The sequence below is a fragment of the Rana temporaria genome, chromosome 4, assembly GCF_905171775.1.
Source record: "Rana temporaria chromosome 4, aRanTem1.1, whole genome shotgun sequence".
Classification (NCBI taxonomy): Eukaryota; Metazoa; Chordata; class Amphibia; order Anura; family Ranidae; genus Rana; species Rana temporaria.
The window spans coordinates 147,688,369-147,706,864 of NC_053492.1; positions in this window are offsets into that span (position 1 = coordinate 147,688,369).

The following is an 18,496-nucleotide window of genomic DNA, read 5'->3' on the forward strand; positions in this document are numbered from 1 at the left end:
TAAAAAATTATTTTACTTTTCTAATATTATCAGGTACACGTACACAACTATAACGGCGTCCACACCCAAAGAAATCTTTCATGTCCCAGAACATTTTGGGATTGGCTGTGGGTGGCTCCACCACATTGTGCACCAGCCTGTCTCTCAATTAGATGCCCAGTTGTATACTATTCTTGGTTTCTCTGGTAAGCTTCCCTTAAGGTGCATGTCTTGCTTTAAAAGCAAGAAGTGGGTGAAAGTGGCCAGTATTTGAACTGGTTAAAAAAAAAAAAGTTTACCAAAATGAAAATTGAATCCTCGCTTGTGAGATCTACTACTAATGTCTGGAAAGCAGCCAACACAGTGTGTGAAATAACATATCAATATTTCTTGTGCAACAATGTATTTTATAAAGCAAAGAAATCTCCAAAACTATGCCATATACAAAGGCTTATCAGAGAGCCAGTACCCCCCAAAATACGCATAAATATTATAAACCCCCTGGAAAACAGCCTCCACTGTCCCCTCCCCCTTTTTTTTATATATATATAAACTAAGGCTCCATTCACACTTATGTGACTTTGGACACAAAGTTGCACAACAAGCCGCAGTTTGTGTATTTCAATGGAAACCGTTCAAATCTATGTGACTTTAAAAAGAAATCTGCACCATGATGCAACTTGAGCTCCATAGACTGCAATGTAAACGCTCAAAAGTTGCATCTTATTGTTAAATGCGACAGTTGTGCAACAGTCAAAGCCAAAGTTGCAATGGAAATTTTTCAACTTTGAAGTGGCACAAGTGTGAATGGAGCCTAAAGATTTCACATATATGGAAAAGGAAGAAGCAGACTCTTCCCCCTAGTATAAAATCCACAACAACTCTTTTTAAAACGGTAAAAAAAAATAATAGTAATTTCCATAGATCTAAGAAAAACTGTAAATGTATATCAAATACTTACCGTAATTTTCCTTTCCTGATGGACTCCATGGCAGCCTACGTGTGGGTTAATCCCGCCCCTCATACCTCATAGGACCCTTCTCCCATAAATCTTTGCTCTGGGCCAGAGGCCGTGTTCCATAATTTAGCCTACTCCAGCCACTGGGAGGGAACTCCTGCTGCCATGGAGTCCATCAGGAAAGGAAAATTACGGTAAGTATTTGATATAAATTTTCCGTTTTCCTGACTCAATGGCAGCCTACGTGTGGGAAATAACTAGCCATACACACCCGGCTGGACAAAAGAAAAAAAGGTTTAATTGGCACCATCAACAGACAAGATACGTAAACCAAAATTAACAAGGCTGGCTCTACGCAGTAGTGTGCCTTGAACGTGTTAATTGAATACCACAAGGCCGCCTTGCAAATAACTTCTGGAGCCACGTGACGCCGCCCATGATTTAGACACACTTCTAGTTGAGTCAGCAGTCACCGTTTCTGGAGGTGCCAAGCCCTTGGCTTTGAAGGCCCACTAAATGGCCTGAACAATCCATGCTGCGATAGATCTGGAAGATGCACGCATACCCTTATTCTTCCCATAAAAAAAGAACAAACAGGTGGTCGGTCTGACGGAAAGAAGCTGTAGCTTCAAGATACTGACTTAGAGCTTTTCCAATATCTAAGAGATGAACACTGGAACCTCGGTAGACCTGAACGTTGGAAGAGCAGTCTCCTGATTGTCATGAAACACAGATGCCACTTTGAGTTTTAAACCCAACATAGGAATTATAAAGGTTAAAAATGGCTCCTTGCATCCCAGAGAGCTGATTTCAGAGACCCTCTTGACCGATGTTATAGCCACCAAGAAGGCAACTTTTAGAGCGAGTCATTTGATAGAGGACTGATCTTCATGTTCCAACTCTACCTGAGAAAAATCCAGGACAAGGGGAAGATCCAAATTAGAGAATCTTGTCTTTTTCTGAGGTCTGAGCTTTATTGCTCATCTAAACAACTACTGAGTAAGAGGGTGTCTAGCCCAGGAAACACCCGTAAAGGCAGAGATTGCAGAGACTTGGACTCGCAGCGAGCTGATTGACAATGAAATCCAAGCCTGATCGTAGGAAGCCCAGCATATCATGTATCTTTGGGTTATTGCAAGAACCTGCCGTGGAAGTGGTGTAGTCTGCAAACTTTTTCCAAATCCTCTGGTAGACTCTGTTGGTGCCTGCTCTTCTGGCATTTATTAATGTGGAGATGGCCCTACTTGGACAGCCTATGGCCTCCAACCTTCCCCTCTTAAGAACCAGATCATCAGATGTAGATGGGCCGGGCATGGATGTAGAATTGCCCCTTGTGATAGGAGATCTGGTCTGAAGGGTAGAGGAACTGGGTCCCGGAAGCTGATTTGCATCTGCAGAAACCATGGCCTGTTTGGCCAGTACAGGACTATTGCCACTATCTCTGCTTCTTTTATCCTAAACCTCGACAGGAACCAGGGGAAAGGCATAGGCCCTGTGGAACCGCCAATGGTCTGTCAGAGCATATACCCCGAAAGCCTGGGGATACAGAGACCTTGTGTAGTATCTCTCTAGTCTGAAGTTGAACAGGAAGGCAAACAAGTCTACTTCCGGAATTACTCCCAGAGACAGGACCCACCTGAAGACTTCGGGGGGAAGTCCACTCGTTGTCCAGAGAAATTCTCGACAGAAAATCTGCTTGAATGTTCTGGACTCCAGGGAGGTAGACAGCTGTGAGGTTGGCCAGGTTTTTCTGGGCCCAGATCATGATGGGCTCTACTTCCTTCGACAGGGAGAGACTCAGTACCCGCCTGTCTCTTGATGTATGCGACTGCCGTCGTGTTGTCCAGTCTTAAGAGGACTGAGGCTCCTGCTGTTAAGTGGTGAAAGGCCTACAGAGCGCAGAACGCTGCCCGGAGTTCCAGAACATTGGAAACTATCCTGTGAAGGAAAATTCCATATGCCTTGGGCTACTTCTGCCAGCCCCTGTTGCTGGCATCTGTAGTGATGGTGACCCAAGACACAGGTGCGATGGAGTGACAATTGAGGAGGTTCCTCGGTTGTAGCCACGAAGGAAGGCTCTCCCGCATGGATGAGATTATTTGGATAGAGTGATCCTGAAGCCCTGGGTTCCACTGCTGAAGGAAACCCTTCTAAAAGGACCGTATTTTCCACTGAGCCCACTTTACCATGGGTGCTGTTGCCACCATGGTTCCAGATGATCTTTAGGCATTGAGAGGTTCGGAGATGAGAGGATGACATTTCAAGCCGAACTCCATCCCGGATCACTGGAATTTTTCCAGGGGTAAAGAGATGGTGCTCTTGATAGCGTTGACGTGTGCCCCGAGGAATAACAGGGACTGCGTAGGATCCAGATGGCTCTTTTCCAGATTCACAAGCCAACCGAACTCGAGTAGAGTGGAGATGACCTGGGATCTGTGGATTAGCAACTGCTCCCTGTCCCGAGATAACAAAAGCAGGTCGTCTAGATAGTGATACAGACGGATACCTCTGGTCCTGATCAGAGCCACGACAGCCAACAAGAGTTTTGAAAACACACAAGGCAATGTCGTAAGCCCGAAGGGGAGACAGGTGAACTGCAGATGGATTTGATCGACAGCAAAGCAAAGGTATTTCTGGAATTCTGACGCTATCGGAACATGGAATTAGGCGTTTTTCAGGTCTATAGACACAAGCCAATCGCCTGGTTAGATTGCTTGACTGATCATGAGTAGTATCTCCATCTTGAACTTCTTCTTGATAAAATAATTCAAGTGGGTTAGGTCTATAACTGGCCATTTTTCTTCAACACCATGAAGAGGGACGAGTAGACCCCTTGAAACCTTTTGTCGGCTGGAACTGGAATTGCAGCGCCCTGAGCCACAAGAGAGTCTGCATAGGGCAGGATAATTCGCTTTTTCTCTTCCGAGAGAGGCAAGGATGCCGACTCACTCTGTCAGGGCAGGCGCAATATCATAAAGACTTAGGGGATTCTTGTCCACCGGAAGATGCCCCTTTTGAAAACTTCTGGCCTGAAGGCTATTTTTTCTTCCAGGTCTTCTTGAACTCATGGCCAGGCCTATAGTAGCGAGCATCCCTTGGTCGGTCTGAACCTTGCCTGGGCTGTGTTCTCTTCTGGTTTAGCAGACAGCGATCCTGGGGAAGGAACCCCCCGACTTGCCTTCCCTTTAAAGGGACGAACCTTCAAAGGGAATCCTGCACCATGCCTGCTTAAAGGCAGGGTCAGCTACCCATGGGCGCAGCCACAATGCACACTTAGCCGGATCAGATAACAGCATGATCCGAGCCACCAGGTGAATTATGTTTAGGGAAGCCTCACCCAAAAAAGTCAGCGCCAACCTTAGCCCATGAATAGATGAGCTCCTGGCCAGTTCTTCTGAGATGCTCCTCAGAGAAGCATCTATGTCGTCCGCCCAGACTTCCATCGCTTTAGAAAGAGCTGTGAGAGCTAGAGCTGGTTTGCATCTCATACCCGCTGTAATGTAGATCCGCTTGAGGTCAGTCTCAATTTTCCTCTCCAGGCCATCTCTAAAGGAAACTGTATCCTCCAATGGGAGTGTGACGTGCCTCACCATCTTAATTAGGGCTGCATCAATGAGAGGAGCCGACTCCAGGTGTTTTACATCCTTGCTTTTAAATGGGTACATTTTTTACACCTTTGTTAACAGGCAATACTTCCTTTCAACACCACCACATTCATCGGTAATTATTGCGCCAAGTTCACCCAAAAAGGGGAAATTAGGGCGTTCTTTTTTGAGGCGTTTAAAATATTTCCTCTGTTTGGAGGGTGCCCCCACTGGCTCTTCTCATCTCAAAGCTTCTTTGACAGCTTTGACCAGTTGTGGTAATGGAGCAAATTCAAAACCTGCATCCGGGTCATCTACCTCCACCCCACTGTCTGATGCTTCAATTGAGGAATGGCTCGGCTGTAAAGGGCCTGGGGCCTCGAGATCATCCCTAATAGGGACTAACATAGTGTTGCCAGCAGGGTTGTGGGTATGACCAGAATCCACTTTACTCAGGGATTCATGGACCACCTTTCTGACCAGTGCTTCCACTTGTTGGTCTCCACCCTCTCTTTTGCGACTTTAGAAAGGCATCGCTTGCAGAGCGATTTACCTTCAGGAACCTGGGCCCTGCATACCCAGCAGGCTTTCCTCACAGAGCGGCTGGAGTGGTGGCGAGAGTGTCGCCCAGAGGTGGTTTTAGACTCCTCTCTGTGGTACCTAGATCTAAAGGGAGATCTATGACGTCTGGAGCTTGAAGAGGAGTGACGACGTTGAGACCTAGGACGGTCTTTGCCATGCTTTGGTGTTCAGACCTAGAAGTGCTGTGTGAAAAAGAAAGGGTTAAGAGCTCTTGAATGAGTGAACCCAAGCATCACAGGCAGAAAATAATGAAATCCTATCTGCAGAGCAAGGGTTGGCCACAGGAGGGCGGTCACATATCCATGGCAAGGCAGTGTGAAACTGAAATGAACCATTAAAGCCTTATGAGAAACAGGATTGACAACAGGCATGAGAGAACACATAACAAACATAGCCAGCACCTAGGGAGCATGCAGCATACAATTTACCTTGTAAACCAGAGACCAGTGCCTAGGGAAACCGCTGCATAAGCCTGCAAGTCATCCCAAGGAATAGCTGCTTTGACAGCTATTTAAATCTGCCGCCGATAATGATGTCACGGCAGTGCGCAGTGCGCCTGCGCTGGAAAAAAATGTTGCGACCCGGTGGCGACCAATCGCATGCGCAACCGCCGCCACCATTTTGGCGAAACCGCGCCTGCACGAACCAAGCACGGAATCTTCGTTCGTGGCTTGCAGATGCGCAGACAGGTCCTGGCGAATTCCTGAAGCAGCGAGCTGGAACGCAGCTGCGCTCCAGCCGCCATGACCACTCACTAGAGTTTGATAGAAAATAAGGAGACAAACAAAACACAGAAATACGGCTGCCATATAAAACAAATATCTTTGTACTTTACCACCACCATGGCCCAACCCGGACCAGAACCTGGGACTGGGGAGCTGTTCGCTCGACCCACTGCACGATCGGGCGTTTACAAGGCCTCCCGCTAATAGCTGGGACGTTTTGCCATATTGCTGCTTGCCTGCCAATGGCCAGGTTAGTAAGCTCTTCATGGTATCGCATCATATCGCCCATGTCCACCTGCTAATAGCTAGGATTGCTGGACTGCAGAGAGGATCACCGCTAACCACCAACGTATCGCCGTGCACACCAGGGAGAAGGGTCCTATGAGGTATGAGGGGTGGGATTAACCCACACGTAGGCTGCCATGGAGTCCTTCAGGAAACAGCACTTTTAAACTGGGACCCTATTGGTGTACTTTTTATTTAGAAAACTCTCATAGCTATTGGAAAATGGCGCTTTATATCACCAGTTAATCAGAACCCAATTGGTGTAATTCTGGTACATATTTATGTGTGGTTTTGATGCCTGGCCCCATCCAATGTGTTTTGTCACAACTGGCGTCATCTAGATAATGGCATAGCTGGACATCGTGATGTTCACCACGCATGCAGAAGTGTATTAAAATTACACCGGTCAGTGATAGAAAGTGATGTTTTCTTTATATATATATATATATATATATATATATATATATATATATATGAGCTCTTTACGCGCCCGCGACCCGGTCCAAAGCTCCGTGACCGTGGCCGCGGGATCCCGCGGACCCGATCGCCGCCGGTGTCCCGCAATCGATCACAGGAGCTGAAGAACGGGGAGAGGTGTGTGTAAACACACCTTCCCCGTTCTTCACAGTGGCGATGTCACTGATCGTCTGTTCCCTGATATAGGGAAAGGCGATCAGTGACTTCACACGTCCAGCCCCGCCCCCCTACAGCTAGAAACACATATGGGGTCACACATAACCCCTACAGCGTCCTCTAGTGGTTAACTCCTAAACTGCAATTGTCATTTTCACAGTAAACAGTGCATTTTTATAGCAATTTTTGCTGTGAAAATTGACAATGGTCCCAAAAATCATTGCTCTCTTCAAGCTTTATCTTCAAAGTCATAATTCAGTCCTTCCTTTTGGTGCAAAACTTGGAACACAAAGCTCATTAAATGCGCCACAAACCCTTCCCCACAATGAAAGGATACTTTCACTTCTCAGAGTAAGGGGCCTACTGTTACAGTTTGCATTCTTCTATGTCACAGGTGTCCTAAACCTATGGGTTCAATCTATGGTTTCAAAGCTCCTTTGATTTATGATATGCTTTTCTTGATACAACACATGATATTGGCTTGAGGACTTGACATCTAATGAGTTATTATCGCATGTGATAAAATTATAAAAAGTCAGGTTTCAAGAAAATGTAAGGAACCTGTTGATGAGTCTGTAGGGCTTATGAATAAACAATGTGTTAAAGTTCAGGTGCTTTAAAATTGTTATAGTCAAATGTAGAATGACTAAACTAAATGCAGCTCCCATATTTTTGCAAAAGCCGCTGTCACCAATATAAATGTTAAGAGAGACTGTATAAATGTATAACTGAACTGTATTTATCTGCACTTTGTCAAGGGGGTACATTTTAAAGAGTATGAGAAAAACCTTACCATTATTGCTGTATTTATTAGAGTTTAAAGAGACCCTGTCCTCAGACCATTCATTTCTGAATCAATCTTCCCATTGGATTATACATATGTGGATTTTATGGATTCTAGGCATGTTATAAAAAAAGTTTATGTAGCGATGTAGTTATTGTACATAAAAGTTTATGTAGAGAGGGGTAGGGCAGATGAGCTGCCAACACAGAGAGCAATTAGACACTGCCAGAGGAAGAAGAGGCCTAATGATATGGCAGGAGCGAGTGCTAGGGAATTGAATAATCTCCTCCTGCCCAGCCCTGGTGTCCCTTTATACATTATACATAACAAAAAAGTGTGAAACAACTGAAAATATATTTCATATTCTAGGTTCTTCAAAGTAGCCACCTTTGGCTTTGAATACTGCTTGGCACACTCTTGGCATTCTCTTGATGAGCTTCAAGAGGTAGTCACCTGGCGCAGCACCCCATCACTCTCCTTCTTGGTCAAATAGCCCTTACACAGCCTGGAGGTGTGTTTGGGGTCATTGTCCTGATGGATGGAATAGCATGCCGCTGCAAGATGCTGTGGTAGCCATGCTGGTTCAGTATGCCTTCAATTCTGATTAAATCCCCAACAGTGTCACCAGCAAAGCACCCCCACACCATCACACCTCCTCCTCCATGCTTCACGGTGGGAACCAGGCATGTAGAGTCCATCCGTTCACCTTTTCTGCGTCGCACAAAGACACAGGGGTTGGAACCAAAGATCTCAAGTTTGGACTCATCAGACCAAAGCACAGATTTCCACTGGTCTAATGTCCATTCCTTGTGTTCTTTAGCCCAAACAAGTCTCTTCTGCTTGTTGCCTTTCTTTAGCAGTGGTTTCCTAGCAGATATTCTACCATGAAGGCCTGATTCACACAGTCTCCTCTTAACAGTTCTAGAGATGTGTCTGCTGCAAAAGGTGGCTACTTTGAAGAACCTAGAATATGAAATATATTTTCAGTTCTTTCACACTTTTTTGTTATGTATAATTCCACATGTGTTAATTCACAGTTTTGTTGCCTTCAGTGTAATCTACAATTTTCATAGTCATGAAAATAAAGAAAACTCTTGGAATGAGAAGGTGTGTCCAAACTTTTTGTCTGTACTGATATATATATATATATATATATAATTAATATAAATATATCAATATATTTTTCTTATTGAATATTTTTGTATCAAATAAGTCCACCGTCTGTATTTATGAAACAAAATATTCTTATCATAGAAAATACGTATATGTTAAAAAGAACATTTTGACTCAAGAGGTCATTGTTTCCATTCCCCAGGGGTTCTATTCCAACATAAAGATTCTCAATGTCTTTATTAGCCCCCCCCCCCAATCAAAATGGTATTTATTCAGTCTGAGATAGACTCTTTGTGCAAGAGGGACCTTTTGGTTAGACCACAGTAGACAACACGGCTCCGGTCATTTAGTGCTTTTTCAACTTCACTGTAGTAGGCAGACAGTACCAATTTGGGGCACTCTCTTTGACCTGTCATCTGCATCAAGTATTTATCAAGTATTTACCAACTGTTGGCTCGGCACTGGCCCTGCTATGACTTAAGCCCTCTACCCATGGGCCAAATGTCAGGAGACATCGGTCGGTTCAATAGAACCCGTCCGGCATTCGGCCTATGTGTAAGGCAGCCGATCCGAAAGACACTTCTGTTGGACAAGCATGCTGGAAAACCAGCAGCCGACCAGCTCCCAATCAGCGCTGACTGGAGTGTTCTGGCGGCCCTGTCAGAGAACAACAGTTTAGCAGAGGAGATCGCAGTACTAACGTTGGATCGTTAGTACAGCAGCTCCGAAGCTGTCAGTTTTTTTTCGTTCAACCCAGAAAAGGCTTAAAGCGTATACAGGTCATAAGCTACCTGGAAGACCCTCTATTACTTAGCAGTCATTGCTGTACTCAGCATCCAATATCAACAACATAACTCTTCAGACATGGATGTCTACTGAATGTCCAGAAAGTGACACCACTTTGAATTAATTGACTGGAATATCAGGGTCTCACCTTAAACACAACCCTAGCCAGAGACTTCTTACATCAGGACAAACTGGTAAGACCTTGGTCTCAGATTTAGCTCCAGTTATGCTGTCTCTACCTTTCAAAGTAACATGAAAGTGCCTTTACTCTTGGATTTAGGGAGGTAATACCCTTACACTAGCTTGAGGACCCAACTGGAGAGAACTGGCTAATGTCTCAGACCTTGAGAGCAGACACATACTTTCTCCCACTCAGGTGGCAAGTAGTCGTAACAGCCGTAAATGCAATGAGTGTAAAAATTTAAACATCACATCACAAAATTATTTAAAGTGAAAGTTCAGGCAAATTCTAACTAAAACTAAATCTACCTCCATTCTTGTTCAAAGTCTAGTCTATCTAACCCTGTAAAGAAAAGATCTGTATATGTATCTATTCTAAAGCTGCTCCGCTCAATAACTCAAGTAGAGTGCCTTGAAAAAGTATTCATACCCCTTGAAATTTTCCACATTTTGGTCATGTTACAACCAAAAACGTAAATGTATTTTATTGGGATTTTATGTGATAGACAGACACAAAGTGGCACATAATTGTGAAGTGGAAGGAAAATTATAAATGTTTTACAAATAAATATGTGAAAAGTGTGGCGTGCATTTGCATTAAGAGTTAATAGTTTGAAGAACCACCTTTTGCTGCAATTACAGCTGCTAGTCTTTTTGGGTATTTGCACATCTAGAGAGTGAAATTTGTGCCCATTCTTCTTTGTAAAATAGCTCAAGCTCTGTCATATTGGATGGAGAGCGTCTGTGAACAGCAATTTTCAAGTCTTGCCACAGATTCTCAATTGGATTTAGGTCTGGACTTTGACTGGGCCATTCTAACATATGAATATGTTTTGACCTAAACAATTCCATTATAGCTCTGGCTGTATGTTTAGGGTCAGTGTCCTGCTAGAAGGTGAACTTCCGCCCTAGTCTCAAGTCTTTTGCAGACTCTAACAGGTTTTATTCTAAGATTGCCCTGTTTTTAGCTCCATCCATCTTCCCATCAATTCTGACCAGCTTCCCTGTCCCTGCTGAAGAAAAGTTCTCATTATTAATTCCTGATGAGAACTATAAGAATTTTTATGGTATGGCATAATGAGTGTTGTTGGGAGGATATTTTTGTGGTAGAATGTGGACCCCCTTCTGTATGAATATCCATCATGAAATGAGTTTGGGACTGTTAGTGGATATTTGTAATGATCATGCTTGGTTCTGAGCCTCGAGGTGCCTTGAATCAATTTATGCAAAATATCAGTTTTATATATGAATTAATGTATTATTAAACTTTTTTAATGTATTTTTTTGTTAAATGGATACATTTTTAACTATTAATATAAGGAGGATAAAACTCGTTACTAATTTTGTAGGCGCGCTATTATGCACACAGATTTTAGGCCCAGTTTTGTGCCTTTGTTGAAAATTTGTAATAATCGTTTTCGCCACCAGATGTCAGTAAGCTGGGGACTGCATATGTGACACCGGTACATAGATTCGACTGGTTTCCAGTCTTGTTGAGTGGAGACTAGCCTAGATCTTGACGGTATGTTGAAGGTTGATACAATCAGCATTACCAGTAGAGTTTATAGTAAAAAAACAGACAGTGAATCACTTTGGATTACAATGTGTTCCGTATATCTAGATCGGCTATGGCATGATATGTTAGCAGAGCTTGAGTCCACTGCAAAGATCGGACTTACGCTAGTGCACATGCCCAATAGGCAGGTTTGCGGCTCAGACCGAGGCTTGGTTTTTAATTTGTATGGTATATAGGGAGGTGACGCAGTGCGCCACCCATGCCCCTGGACGACGTGAACTCTCACGAAATGCATAGGGCGGAGCGACATGCTGACATCACCTCATGTTTTCTTATTCGTGTCCCAGAAGAACGTGTTTGTCTGGATGTGCGCTGGCCGGCACACCAGACTTAAGGCTTTCTTTGAACGCGGATGTTGTAAGTGCAATATATTTTTTATGCAAATAAATGTTACTATGGTTTTACACTCTCATCTCATCGCCCTAACAGAAAGTGACGGTTTGAGTCTCACGGAGCGATCCCCGGAAGTGTTCGTTGTTCACAGCTGACGGTACCGGTAATTACTACTCTGTTGAGCATCCATGCACCCGCATTTCTGCCGTTTTTTATTGATGCTGTGTACGTATATATGGAGAAGGGGATACTTTTGGGGAAGCAATAAAAGTTTTAAACCATTTAAACAGTATTACGCAATGTGGTTTATTCTATCATTGCTTACATGAGCCAAAGTGGATCCCATCCCTATACAGCGTGAGGAGATTCTATTAAGGAGAGAAGGTTATGTACTGTTCAAGGCTCATTTGACTTATCTTTTTGGTAAGTGCATACCCAAGAGGAGTTTCCTGTCTGCACCTGGTGGTACACTGGTGATTGGTGGATTTTGAAGAGGATTCATTTCACCGCTGTCATTTTCAGATCCTACAACTCTGAGCACCTCTCTTCCTTATATCTATTATTTACCTTTATGATGTTCACCGCATTAAGAAATTTGTTCATCGCTAAGTGAACAAAGAGCGCTGCTGCAATTTTTTTTGTTCTCTTGTTCTATATTGATTGTTTGATTTTATATGCTATTTTAATTTAAGTGGCTGCTCTCTTTTACATGTGATTTTGAGGTGGTTACCCATTATACACTCATTTTTTCTATCATCGTTACCCTAACCCCCTAAAGCGCTGAGCTGTGTTGAGAGAAGAGGGCAGTCTTAACATTGGATATGGTTTTACACTATATGGAGCCTTTATATCTTTTATAACAACCATCCACACGTCGTTACGAGTGGGTGAGAGGCACCCTGATGATAGATGCACGGCTGTTTCTGGAGGGAGATCCAGGCTGTGGTGTATTACAGGCATTCTATGATCCTCTGTAATGGGGGGTCATGGTGATGTGGTAAGGAGACATATTTATCATTTGGTGGTGGAACTCACATGCTGAAGATGGTGGATGGACTTTATGAATAAGTTCATAGTTGCAAACATTGGTGGACTTTTTAACTCCTGAACTATTTTTAAGTATTTCCACTCTACTGTGTTTATATTATACAGGAGAATCGCTGCTTTTATTCATCATTTATTATTTTACTAATACGATTATTGTTTGTGCTTAGCGCAGTTTTTCCATACCTTTATTTCTACCTTCTACCACATGTTTGCTGTGTCCCCCACATGGCTTCCCGCAAACTGCAAACGGGACTTCTTATGTTTTTTTTTCAACAATGGCGTTCTTCCTGCCACTCTCTCTTCCATAAAGGCCAGATTTGTGGAGTGCACGACTAATAGTTGTCCTGTGCACAGATTCTCCCACATCAGCTGTGGATCTCTACTAATCAGGTGACTTCTGGAGGCAATTGGTTCCCCTAGATTTTAGTTAGGGGTATCAGAGTAAATCAAATGCACACCACACGTTTTAGGTATTTATTTATAAAAATAAAATTGAAAACCATTTATCATTTTCCTTTTGCTTCACAATTATGCGCCACTTTGTGTTGGTCTATCGCATAAAATCCCAATATAATAAATTTAAGTCTTTGGTTGTAACATGACAAAATGTGGACATTTCAAGGGGTATGAATACTTTTTCAAGGCACTGTAACTGGGTTTTACCTCCTCTTGTTTTTATTACATTTGCCAGAATAATGTATGAGGCTGTCATCTATGCATGAAATAGACCACAGCTAAACAAATGCTTTTATTGCTCTCTTCTTCCTTGCGTGGTTGCTTAGCTATAAATTTCTATTGACTACTTGCGTAAGTAAAATTGTAATTGATGGCATTTGTATGGCCTGTCATCAGATGTGTGTCACTGTCAATAGATGTTTTCAGAAGTATAGCTATTTGAACAAATAAAAAACAGTAGAAGAAAAGATAACATTATTCCTAATGTGTAAACAGGTCATGCCTACATTCAGGATCATCGGGTTCAATGTATTCTAATGGTTAAAAGGAAACAAACATAATCTCAGAATCTAAAATTTGTGCTACATATATTTGTCACCCTCCCTATTCCCTAGGTTTGTTATTCAGCAATCTGATGGGCTACTAAGAGAAATCAAAATTTTGCCCCTTGTTTCGCTGTTGATTAGACAATAAAAAAGAAAACTTCTAGGGTTTAGTTGACAGCACTGTGTAATGCAATGGAGGTTCATTTGCTCAAATTTCTAGCCCTCTTTCTCAATCCAAGTCCTGGTATGCTGTAGATTAAGGTGCGTATGAATACAGACTTCAAGTACTTACAGTGCATTGAAAAAGTATCCAAACCCATTAAAATTTTCCACATTTTGTCACGTTACAACCAAAAATTTAAATGTATTTTATTGGGATTTTATGTGATAGACCAACACAAAGTGGTATATAATTGTGGAGGGAAAATGATAAATGTTTTTTAAAAAAGTTTTACAAATAAATATGTGAAAAGTGTGACCTTTACTCTGGTACCCCAACTAAAATCTAGTGAAACCAATTGCCTTCAGAAGTTACCTAATTAGTAAATAGAGTCCGCCTGTGTGTAATTTAATCTCAGTATAAATACAGCTGTTCTGTGAAGCCCTCAGAGGTTTGTTAGAGAACCTTAGTGAACAAACAGCATCATGAAGGCTAAGGAACACACCAGATAGATCAGGGATAAAGTTGTAGAGAAGTTTAAAGCAGGGTTAGGGTATAAAAAAATATCCCAAGCGTTGAACATCTCATGGAGCACTGTTCAATCCATCATCCAAAAATGGAAAGAGTATGACACAACTGCAAACCTAAACTGACAGGCGGTGGAAAGGAGAGCGTTAATCAGAGAAGAAGCTAAGAGGCCCATGGTAACTCTGGAGAACCTGCAGGGACCCACGGCTCAGGTGGGAGAATCTGTCCACAGGACAACTATTAGTCATGCACTCCACAAATCTGGCCTTTATGGAAGAGTGGAAAGAAGAAAGCTATTGTTGAAAGAAAACCATAAGAAGTCCTGTTTGCAGTTTGCGAGAAACCATCTGGGGGATACAGCAAACATGTGGAAGAAGATGCTCTGGTCCTGATGAGACCAAAATGTTACTTTTTGGTCTAAAGGTAAAACACTACCTGTTGTGGAAAACTAACACTGCACATCACCCTCAACACACCATCCCCACCGTGAAACATGGTGGTGGCAGAATCATGTTGTGGGGATGCTTTTCTTCAGCAGGGACAGGGAAGCTGGTCAGAGTTGATGGGAAGATGGATGGAGCCAAATACAGGGCAATCTTAGAAGAAACCCTGTTGGAGTCTGCAAAAGACTTGAGACTGGGGCGGAGGTTCACCTTCCAGCAGGACAATGACCGTAAACATACAGCCAGAGCTACAGTAGAATGATTTAGATCAAAGCATATTCATATGTAAGAATAGCCCAGTCAAGGTCCAGACCTAAATCCAATTAAATCTGTGGCAAGACTTGAAAATTTGCTGTTCACAGACACTCTCCATCCAATCTTACAGAGATTGAGCTATTTTGCAAAGCAGAATGGCAAACATTTCACTCTCTAGATGTGCAAAGCTGGCAGAAACATACCCAAAAAGACCTGCAGCTGTAATTGGAGTGAAAGGGGGTTCTACAAAGTATAGAATCAGGGAGGCTGAATACAAATGCACCCCACACTTTTCACTTATTTATTTGTAAAAAAATTGAAAACCATTTATCATTTTCCTTCCACTTCACAATTATGTGCCACTTTGTGTTGGTCTATCACATAAAATCCCAATAAAATACATTTACGTTTTTGGATGTAACATGACAAAATGTGAAAATTTCAAGGGGTATGAATACTTTTTCAATGCACTGTATAATCGAAAAAGAAATGTGCATGAGCTGTGACCTGGAAAGAAAAGAAGATTCCCGGCCATTAAAATCCTTTTCTTTAGCAACATGAGGTGAAATTTAAGTCTTGGTCAAATCTCAAAATCAGTGGTGACACCATCGGATCACAAAATGCACAACATTTCTTATTTTAGAAAGAAAATTTGTTCTGAATTGGACCCATGTATGGCCGGCTTAAAGGCAATTTTTTTTCTTTTTTTTAGCTTTGGATAGAGTGGAGAGAAATAAGAATTTGCCAGTTTCTTTCGTTGTCTGTGGCCCTGTTAGGGAGATTATCCTTCTCTATTTGTTCATTTATCATTATCATTGAAAGTGAAAGTAAAATAAAATCCCACATTTTGAGTTGTCCCCAGAAAAGTAATAGTGGGAACATTTCCAATAGGGACACTAGTTCTTTTGACCTGCGGGTCCCCAAGGAATTACCATAGTTTACAGGGATTTCTTTTCACTTCCTGTCGGGAAGATCTCCGCAATAGGACACAGATGGCAAAAACAATAAAAAATCTGACAGGTATTATAACTCTCCCTAGCTAAATTGAAGAAAAACATTTTACTATAGTTCTACTTTAAGATGTGCAACTCAGCTCACCACTTCAAACAGGACACTTGTTTGGTCCTAATGGCTTGGTGGCAAGCAGTTTCCAGACATCGGGTCCCAGATGCTCACGTAGGGGTGAAGTCTCTCAACTCCAATTGTGGAGGTACAGCGACTCTCTCCCTCAAGCTCAGTCTCTGAGTGCAACTCTGGAAGACTCACATGCAGGTCTGTCCTCTCTTCCTTGTAGAGGTAAGCGGGTACTGTAACAGGTCCTTATAGCTCTTCTCCTGATGGCTCCGGTCTTGGCAGGCTGAGAGCGCAGACCTTGACTACAGATCTGGCTAGACTGACTCTCTATAGGCAGAATTGTCCTGGAACCAGTGTGAAGCTCTCCTCTCAGATGCAGGCTGTCCTGTTTTTATTTTTCCTATTTTTATTTTATTTATTTTTCACAGATGAATTTTGCATTAGGGAAATTTTGTGGCACTTTTATTACTGAATATTAGTTGGCATGCGTATGTATACATATTTAGTTCACGCATAAGCTTTAAAAGGAACCAGTACACTAGAGCTGCACGATTCTGGGAAAAATTTGAATCGGGATTCTTTTGCATAAAATGAAGATCACGATTAGGGATGAGCCGAACACCCCCCCGTTTGTTTCGCACCAGAACCTTCGAACGGACTAAACGTTCACGCGAACATTTAGAACCCCATTGAAGTCTATGGGACTCGAACGTTCGAATTAAAAAGTGCTAATTTTAAAGCCTAATATGCATGTTATTGTCAAAAAACGCGTTTGAGAACCCGGGTCTTGCCCCAGGGAACATGTATCAATGCAAAACATTTTTTAAAAACTGTATTTTTTTCTGGAGCAGTGATTTTAATGATGCTTAATGTGAATTTTTTTTAAATTCCTTTAAATATCGTACCTGCTGGGTGTCTATAGTATGCCTGTGAAGTGACACATGTTTAGAACTATCCCTGCACAAAATGAGATTACTATAAGAAAAAAGTAATTTAAAACTGCTTGCGGCTTTAATGTTATGTCTGGTCCCTGCAATATGGATGAAAATCATTGAGAAAATTAGCATGGGTTTCCCCGCCCCCCTCCCCCCAGGTCATTACCAGCCCCTTTGGCCCTATATACTTTGAACAGCAGTATACAGGCGGTGCAAACAAGACAGGGACTATAGGTTTGTTGTTAAGTAGAATCTGTTTGTAATTTTGAACTGGTACTTCTTTAAAGTGTAGCTCCAGCCATAAAATCTATTTTTAAGCTTTTCTGAAAACATAGAGAAGGGTTATCTCCGCTGTAACATTTGTTTTGCTGTCTGTGTGCATCTGTTCAGAAGATTGCAATTCACTTTCTGTCCCAATGACAAATTATTTTTAGAAAATTTGTGTTTTTTAGTGAAACAAGGATTGGTGATAAAGCATCAGTGGACAGGAGACACCTCTTACAGAAGTAGATTTCCTCTCAATTTCGATTGTCTCCTTCCATTTGCAAGTAGGAGTCATTTGTAAGTTGAATGTTTGAAAGTTGGGGCCTGCCGTATATATTCTGCAGAAATTTGGACCCTAAGTGTTGGTGTTGCCACAACAATGTAAGCCCTCACAGTTAGTCTTGGTGGGCGCTGGAACGCCCTGCTGTGTGAACTATTATATCAAGAATTGTAATTACATACCATTGTTGAACAGTGATAGAAAAATTGGGCCTTTGGTGCTCACGCTGGTGCCACAACACTAAGTCCTCACAGTTACTCTTGGTGGGCACAGGAATGGGCCCTGCTGTGAAATATTAGATCAAGAATTGTAATTACATGCCCCTGTTGAACAGGGGCAGAAAAATTGGGCCTTTGTTGGTGGTTGTGGTGGTGGTGCTGATGCCACAACACTGCAACCCCTCACAGATACTCTAGTTGGAGCGCAGGAATGAGCCTGCTGCAAAGTATTGCATTAAAAATTGTAATTACACGCCCCTGTTAAACAGGGGCAGAAAAATTGGGGCTTAGGCACTGGTGCTGGTGCCACAACACTGCAACCCCTCACAGATACTTTAGTTGGAGCGCAGGAATGAGCCCGCTGCAAAGTATTGCATTAAAAATTGTAATTACATGCCCCTGTTAAACAGGGGCAGAAAAATTGGGCCTTAGGCACTGGTGCTGGTGCCACAACACTGCAACCCCTCACAGATACTCTAGTTGGAGCGCAGGAATGATCCCGCTGAAAGTATTGCATCAAAAATTGTAATTACACACCCCTGTTAAACAGGGGCAGAACAATTGTGCCTTAGGAACTGGTGGCGGTGCCCAGAACCAAAAATGTTCTTACAAGCTATCAGCATGATCATTGAGGAGGAAAAGAATAGTCACTCAGCATAACAGGATAGTCGCTCAGCATCAGCATCAGCATAGGCAGTCTTGAAGGGATCTGACATTTAAAAAAAAAATATTCAGTTACATCAGCATCAGGTGCTTGGTAGCTGGTGGTGATC